General features: G+C 53.7%; 1 long non-coding RNA gene across 1 annotated transcript; it reads right to left on the bottom strand.

Moving 5' to 3' along the window:
- Positions 1–4,211: 4,211 nt before the first annotated feature.
- LOC123575995 lies at positions 4,212–7,106 on the bottom strand. The gene is made up of 3 exons (XR_006701124.1): positions 6,879–7,106; positions 6,194–6,392; positions 4,212–4,682 (listed from the first exon to the last, which is right to left on the bottom strand). It is a non-coding gene; the product is annotated as an uncharacterized LOC123575995 (long non-coding RNA).
- Positions 7,107–7,604: the final 498 nt, after the last annotated feature.

Raw genomic sequence — 7,604 nt, 5'->3', positions numbered from 1 at the left:
GATCCAGGCTCCGAGCCGTCAGCACAGAGCCCGACGCGGGGCTCGAACCCACGGACCTCGAAATCATGATCTGAGCTGATGTCGGACGCTCAACCAACTGAGCCACCCAGGCGTCCCAAGGACTTTTTAAAAGATATTTTAAAGTATATAAAGTATACTTAAAGTGTATAAGACAAACGTATATCCTATGAGAAATCGTGAGAGTAAGAAATAAATAGACTTAAAAGAACCATGACTTAGAAAAGTGTTTCCTGGGCCACCTGGGTGGCTTGGTCAGTTAAATATATGACTTTGGTTCAGGTCATGATCTCACGGTTTGTGGGTTTGAGCCCTGAGTCTGGCTCCGTGCTGACAGTGCGGAGCCTGCTTGGGATTCTCTCTCTCCTCCTCTCTCTGCCCCTCTCCCACTCCCACTATCGCCCACTCTCTCTCAAATAAACATTTAAAATAAGCAAATAAAGAAATATTTAAAAGCAAATCACTTAAACTCCTATGGGGTTAGTTAGTTATTTATTTTGAGAGACAGAGAGAGAGAGCACAAGAGAGTACAAGTGAGGGAGAGGGTCAGAGGGAGAGAGAGAGAATTTCAAGCCTGGTCCACGCTCAGTGCGGAGCCCCACTCGGGCGGGACTCAACCCTGTGACCCTGGGATCATGACCCCAGCCCAAATCAAGAGTCTGACGCTCAACTGGCAGAGCCCCCCAGATGCCCTCCCCACCCCACCCCCCCAAGACGTCATGTTTAATAAAAGTTTTATTTACCAGGATATTCTTGTTAACATCTGCAGGAGGGAAGGGAGCAAGGCTCCGCTGTCCTCAGCTTCTGCTTCTAGCCTTTCCTTGATAGTCTTTTCTTTTGTTCTCCTGCCAGAAGATGAAGAACAGTTTCCAACCACAGGTGCTGGGCCCAAGGTTCTGCCGCGTTCTAGAGTAGAGGGCCTCGCACCCCACCAGGAGAGATGCGGCCTCCCACTCCCGAGAGCAGACGGTGGTTCACCGAGCACAGCCCACAGGGGCCAAGAGGACTTCTAAGGACCACCCGGGGAACAGGATATGCTGGGACTCCGGGAAGCAGGAGAAGGCCTGGGGGGACCTGGGGGCCCCTGTAATTCCTTCCTTCCTTCACTAGTTCAATAAATATGCGCTGAGCACCTCAGCGCGCCAACCTCTGTCCTGGGCCTTTGGGATGCGTCGTACACAGAACAGGCAAAGACTGCGGCCCGCGTGGACCTTATGTGCTGTGGGAGGGAGGTGTGCCCCAGAGAGAGACAGGGGACAGTGGATTGCAAAGAGAATGAGGGACTCATCTGTATGGTTTATTATAAAGTGTAAGCGCTGTGGGGGGGAAGGAAGAGGGAAGGAAAGGAGGGAGGGACAGGGGATAATAGGAGGGGGTAGGGGAGAGAGAGGAGGGAGGGAAAGGGTTAGAGGAAGTAAAGGAAGGGGGAGGGAGGGGGAGAGTAAGTAGGAAGGGAGAGGGGTGAGGGGCAGGGGTGGGGAGGAGGAAGTAGGGGGAGTAGGGAGAGGGAGGGAGGGGGTAAATTGAGGAAGTTGGGAAGGGAGATTGCAACACAAAATGGCAGGGGAGCCTCAGGGTCTGGGGGCCCCTGGGCAGGGTGGGGAGGGGGCTGGCTGGCTGGGACTGGAAACAGAGACAGGCGCCCTCTGAGCAGGGCCTGTGGGAAGTGAGGGGGTGACGTGTGGGGGTCGTCACAGGGGCAGGCCCAGAGGGAGCGGAAGAAGTCCCCATTGTGACCGCCATGTTGAATTGGAGGTGTCCCGTTGGGGGCAGAGGCCGCAGGGCCTCCGTGTTGGGAGCTGAGGCGGAGACGGCTGGGCTGAGCTGGTGACTCCTGCTCACCGATGGGATACTTCAAGGCCACCTTCTTCAAGGTTCTGGGAGAGCCCCACAGGGCGGACCAAGTACCACTTGGAGCCGGCATCTCCTGGGCTTGAGGCCCGAGGACAGAGGGAAACCGGGGCAGGGGTGGAAGACAGCCCGGAGAAAAGAGACCGGAGGCGGGATGGTCAGCCCTGGATCAAATGCTACCGAGGGCTCAGGTCAGGCGGGAGCCCCCAGACTCCATTCTGGGGCGCCGAGCCAAAAATGATTTTCATAACCTTGACTGTCCTTCCCTGGGTTGTGCAAGCCCGTCCCCAGGGTCCACACGTGGTTTCCATCAAGGGACTCCATCAGGCTCAATGTCCCAGGTGGTGACAACAGGTCCTCAAGGATAGGAACTTAGTTATTTAGCCTCCACCTTCAAGTACAAAGTGCCCGGGCCCAAGGTTATCACCAAGAGCTGGAAAAATAAAAACATTGCAGCCGTCACTTGCCGGAAAGGCGAGTTCACCACCCAATGGCGACATTCGGAAATAGAAAGCAGCCAGCCTCCAGCCTTCCAGAACCTGTAGGGCAAGATTGTTTCCATTTCGTGACCGGAACGCTACTGTTCCCTGCCCTTGTAAAGTACAGATGCATTAGAGGATTTTCTTTCAAAACCAAAGAGAAACTTCACTTACGTGGACATGCTCTAAAAATATTGATGAAGGAAAAGCCCTCAAATTCTTTCTGAAGTTCCTGCAGGATCCAGGACTGGGGGGCAGCAACCCCTTCACTTAGTATGGGGCAAGCTCCTTGTTCTCCGAGTCTCAGTGGCCTGGGGGTGCTTGTAAACTGGGGGTGCTGATGCTCACTGCCCACAGCTGCTTAGGGAGTAGATGACAGAAAGCGTGTAAGAGCCTGGCTTATGGCCGCTGATAAATAATGGAGATTGGCCACCTTTAAACTCGAGTCCCAAGAAGATAAACTTTTTTTTTTTTAAGAAGATAAACTTCTTCCAGAGGGCTCGTCCCCCAAACCCCCAGGAAGCCCCAAAGTCCCCAGGTCCAGTCCTAATGGCAAGCAGCAGGTCTGCCTGCTGGAACCAAACCCCCACGGTCCCAAGTGACCCAAGGGAGGGATGTCCAGGTGAGAGCCCCAGGTGCCTGGGTCTCTGGGAGCAGCCACTCTGGCCCCTTTCTCCGCATCAGGCAAGAGTATGGGTGGGCCTTTGCTGGAGACTGGATGGCTGAAGGGAGCAGCTGTGTACCCCGTTGGCTTGTCATTCAAATCCTGTGACTATGGTTTAAAAACGAATACTTGCCATCCCGCTGTGTAAACAGGCCTCCGTCCTGCTCTTTGCAGGAAGCATAACTTTCCTGTGACTTTCTTGTTGGCTCTGGACTCGGCCCCCACCCACCTGAGGGGAAAGAGCCCCAACCTTCCAGAAAAACAGCAAACGAACCACACCCACCATAACTGACCCAACCCAGCCCTGGTCAGCCAGGCTCCAACCCCACCCTCTTCTCCCAGGGCTTCCGGAAGGTGGCTCCTTCCACAGGACCAGGCCCGCACATGCCCAGAAGGGTACATTGAAAGAGTTTCTGGTAACCTTGTTTTTTTTTTTTTTTTTTTTTTTTAAAGTAAGCTCTATGCCCAACATGGGGCCTGAACTCATGACCCCGAGGCCAAGAGTCGTATGCTCTACCGACTGAGCCAGCGGGTTCCCCAAGTTTCTGGTAATTTTTCACAATGACATCACTGAAATCCTAGGTTTTTAAATTAAAAAAAAAAAAATTTTTAAATATGGTTTGACTTATGTTTCCCTATCACCATCAATAACAATAACTGTAACGGGGCGCTTGGGTGGCTCAGTTGGGTACGCGTGTGACTTCAGCTCAGGTCGTGATCTCACTGCTTGTGAGTTCGAGCCCGGCGTCGGGCTCTGTGCTGACGGCTCAGAGCCTGGAGCCTGCTTCGGATTCTGTGTCTCCCCCTCTCTCTCTCTGCCCCTCCCCTGCTCACACTCTGTCTCTCTAAAATGAAAAAAAAAACGTTAAAAATTTTTTTTTAAATAAACAAAATAATATAATAGCTAAAGCGCTTAAAATGTGCCAGCTCCGTGTGAGATGATTGGCATGTGTTGTGTCTTAATTTCCCAGTGTCCAACGAAATAGGCTTTATCTCCCCCCTCACAGACGGGGAAGGCCGTGTCAGGAGGCAAAACAGATTCAGAATTCAGCCCCAGTGTGACCAGGGTGGTGTCCCTCCCTTTTCAGATAACCTTCCCCACCCTCCCGGCCACCAGCCCCATCTGGCCCCGCCCCACCCAGGCCAGACTTAGGCCTCTTCCTCCTCCTTCCCCCATTTTCCACCCCCGCCCCGCCCAATTAGGAGGGCTAGGTGAAACTTCCAGCAGTTTGGTTCTCCACCAGCCTCTTCTGTTTCAAGAATTCTTTCTCAACCGTCACACGACTCACGTCTTCTGGTCATATTGTCCACAGCTGTCCAGATTCAACCGCAAGCTCAACGCTACCCTAGGTCACTCTCGCTTGTACACCTCCCCTCCCCGCACCCCATGCTGTCCTCCCCTCCCTCCCGCGGGAAGGACAGACCCTGGGACCGATCTCTTTTTACCTTGGGTGCGTTCGGCGCCTGTCTCCCGCCACTCAGTATTCGACAGAGGAGGCCCTGTCGTGGGGCATACGATGCAAACAATTTCCTGTGTATCTTTGGAATTCCCAAGTGCCTTTTGAAATCACCCCACCCGGACGTTGGTGAACCCTCGTGGTCTGACGTCTCCAGCTCAAGGAACTCTCGTAGGTCTCTTCACCTCCGCCAGCTTCCTTCTCCCTGGACTTCTGCAAAGTCAAAGACAAGATCTGGTGGCTTTCCCTCGGTCGTAAATACTGCCTTTCGTGGCTCTCCCTCCCCGGCCCTTTTGCTCTGGGGTTGTAACCATTCCTCAAGTTACGAGAGTTAGGCTGACCGGCTCATCTAGCACAACGGGCTTCAGCTCTCTCCTTTCTGCCTGCTGCTGTCCCTGCTCAGCTTTTCATTTCTTCTCAAACATTATGCCTCTTTCTCCGAAAACTCTTCTTGGAGCTCCAAGAGCTCATTCTTTTCAAAACAGTAAAATCTCGGGGTGCCTGGGTGGCTCAGTCGGTTGAGCGTCCGACTTCGGCTCGGGTCACATTCTCACAGTTCTTGAGTTCATGCCCCCGCGTCGGGCTCTTTGCTGACGGCTCAGAGCCTCGAGCCTGCTTCACGTTCTGTGTCTCCCTCTCTCTCCGCCCCTCCCCTGCTCATGCTCTGTCTCTCAAAAATAAACATTAAAAGAAATTTTTAAAAAATAACAAAAAAATAATAAACACAGTAAAATCTCTTCTTTCCTTCACGTGATAGGTTCTGAGACTTCCCTGAGGGGGAAACAATGTTAGCTCAAAATCAGCTCAGGAAGTATTGGCTCGATGGCCCTCTTTCAGCCAGACTCTCCTCGTGAGTCTGGGAGCTTCTCATTGTCTGCACACATAAGCAAACGTTAAGACGGATGCAACTGGGGGGCTAGCCTGGACTCTCTGTAACCAGTGGGGGTCTCCAGGGGAGGGCGGAGAATGAACCTGGGGGTGGGGTGAGCTGACATGCTTCTCCTCGGAAATGGTGCAGAGGCAGCATGGAGACAGGTGGGCAACGGCTAAGAGCGGCTGCCATTTTGAGCCCAGCGGGTGGTCCTGAGCCCTTGACTCTGCAGGCAAAGGCTGCCGGCCACCCTGTGCGCAGCACTCCGATGGGACTTCTGATGTTTCTAATGAGTGCTCCCATAGCTGCTCCAGATCTGCCCACCCACCCTTCCAGCCTCCCTCTGCTGATGGGACTCCAGGCATGTCTCTAAGAGGTCACAGGGAAACACCAGAGAAGCTCTGGGCAGGGGCCAGACAAGCTTGGGCCTTTCGGGGCTGCCCCAGCCTCCCTCCCCCTCCTTTTTGTTATGGGATCCCCACGTGACCTGCAGCCCTGTCCTCTCCCCTCTGGGTCCTGGCTGTTCACTAAGGGACCTGCCAGACCAGGAGTTGTACCCCCATCCCCCAGCAGGCAGCCCACAGGGGCAAGCAGGTCAGATGTTAGGCTTGGCTACTTTAGGTACAGGGAGGGCCCTGCCTCTTTGTGGTCTAGGGGACCACCTGCCTTCTCCTCCGACCCTGCCGGGACCACCCATCGTGGGCCGTCATACCCTGAGCTTGTTGGTTGGGGATGGGCTTCTGTACCCGGACCTTGAGGGGGTGGTTTCCAGGCCACGTTACTTCTCCTTCCAGCGGAGATGACCCAGATCTGACTGACGCTGGGAGCGGGGGGGAGGGGTGCAGAGACTCACCTGCCTCTTCTCCGCACCTTCTTCCTTGTTTGTCTCCTTCACTGCCTCCCTTCCGCACTTCTGTTCTGTGCTCCGACAAACTCATAAATCCACACAGAGGACAGTCCCGTTCTCCAAATGGCCCCTGTCCAAACAGATGCTCGAATTTGTCTTCCTCCAGACTTTCACCGGGAAAGGGACACAAAGAGGCTTTCAGAAGCTGACCAAAACAAATATGACACAGTAAAGAAGACGTGCTTGCAGCCGAACGAGTGGTCTGTGGCCACCAACCCGCTCCTGATTCCGCCACTCAGGGACTCCGCCTGCCTTGGTGTTAATATCAATGAATCGTGATGATGTAAAATTCCAAGTACGCAGGAGAGCTGTGAACTCCGGAAGGATGCTAACTCTGGCAAAGAGGATTCCCGCTCCCCCCCCCCCACTGTCCCCCCACCCAGCATCACCTATGGGATCCCAACCAAACCCCAGTCTCCAGAATGAGGACTGGAAGCGGTTCCCAGAACAATGGGAAGGACGGAGCTGTGTGGTTACAGGGAGGGAACGAGGCCGTTCTGACCAAGCCCTGGAGCTGAGGAAGGCTGACAGCTCTGGTAGGCACCCCCCAGATCCCAGAAACACACAACCCGGGGGCAAGTCTTAACATCCAAGACATGTTCAGGGAAGGTAAACATTGACTGATTCCTACCCAGCGAGTACGTCCACATAGGTTGTTCTGTGCCGTTGACTCCCACGATGGTCAAATACACACCTGAGCAGAAAGAACCATCATTTCGTGAACCACAAAGAGAAAGATATGTTACCATTAGGCTTTCTTATCACTTAGGGGTTTTGTTTTGTATCTTTGAAAGAGGTTTACAGTCCTACTTGGCTATTCCTGTGTGAACATAAAATATAGGTGAAATAGACTGGTGAGTTATTCCTTTCTTTAAATTTTTAAATGTTTATTCACTTATTTTGGGAGAGAGAGAGAAAGAGCTTGAGCAGGGGAGGGGCAGAGAGAGAGAGAGACCAGAGAGAGACAGAGAATCCCAAGCAGGCTCCACGCTGTCAGCACAGAGCCCGACGCAGGGCTCGAACTCACGAACCGTGAGATCATCACCTGAGCTGAAACCAAGAGTCAGACACTTGACCTACCGAGCCACCCAGGCGCCCCAGGATAGTTGGTATTTAAAGGGAAGCCTGACGTGAGTCTTATTTCCTCCTGTGCTAAAATGTGCCTGATTCGTCCCTTTGAGAAGGGAACCTCGTCCAGGTAGAAGAACCCAGGCTTCGGCGGCTGGCGAAGGCTTCAGATCCAGCTCATCGTTGTCTGCTGGGATCTAAGGCAGATCCTCAGCGCCCCCCACTGCGGCAAGGGCACAGGATGCCTGCCCTGGAGCGACAGAGGATGCAGTCAGCGCCCAGGACGCGG

This window comes from Leopardus geoffroyi, chromosome C2, assembly GCF_018350155.1.
Source record: "Leopardus geoffroyi isolate Oge1 chromosome C2, O.geoffroyi_Oge1_pat1.0, whole genome shotgun sequence".
In the NCBI taxonomy this organism is placed as follows: Eukaryota; Metazoa; Chordata; class Mammalia; order Carnivora; family Felidae; genus Leopardus; species Leopardus geoffroyi.
This window is presented reverse-complemented; position numbering and strand designations above follow the sequence as displayed.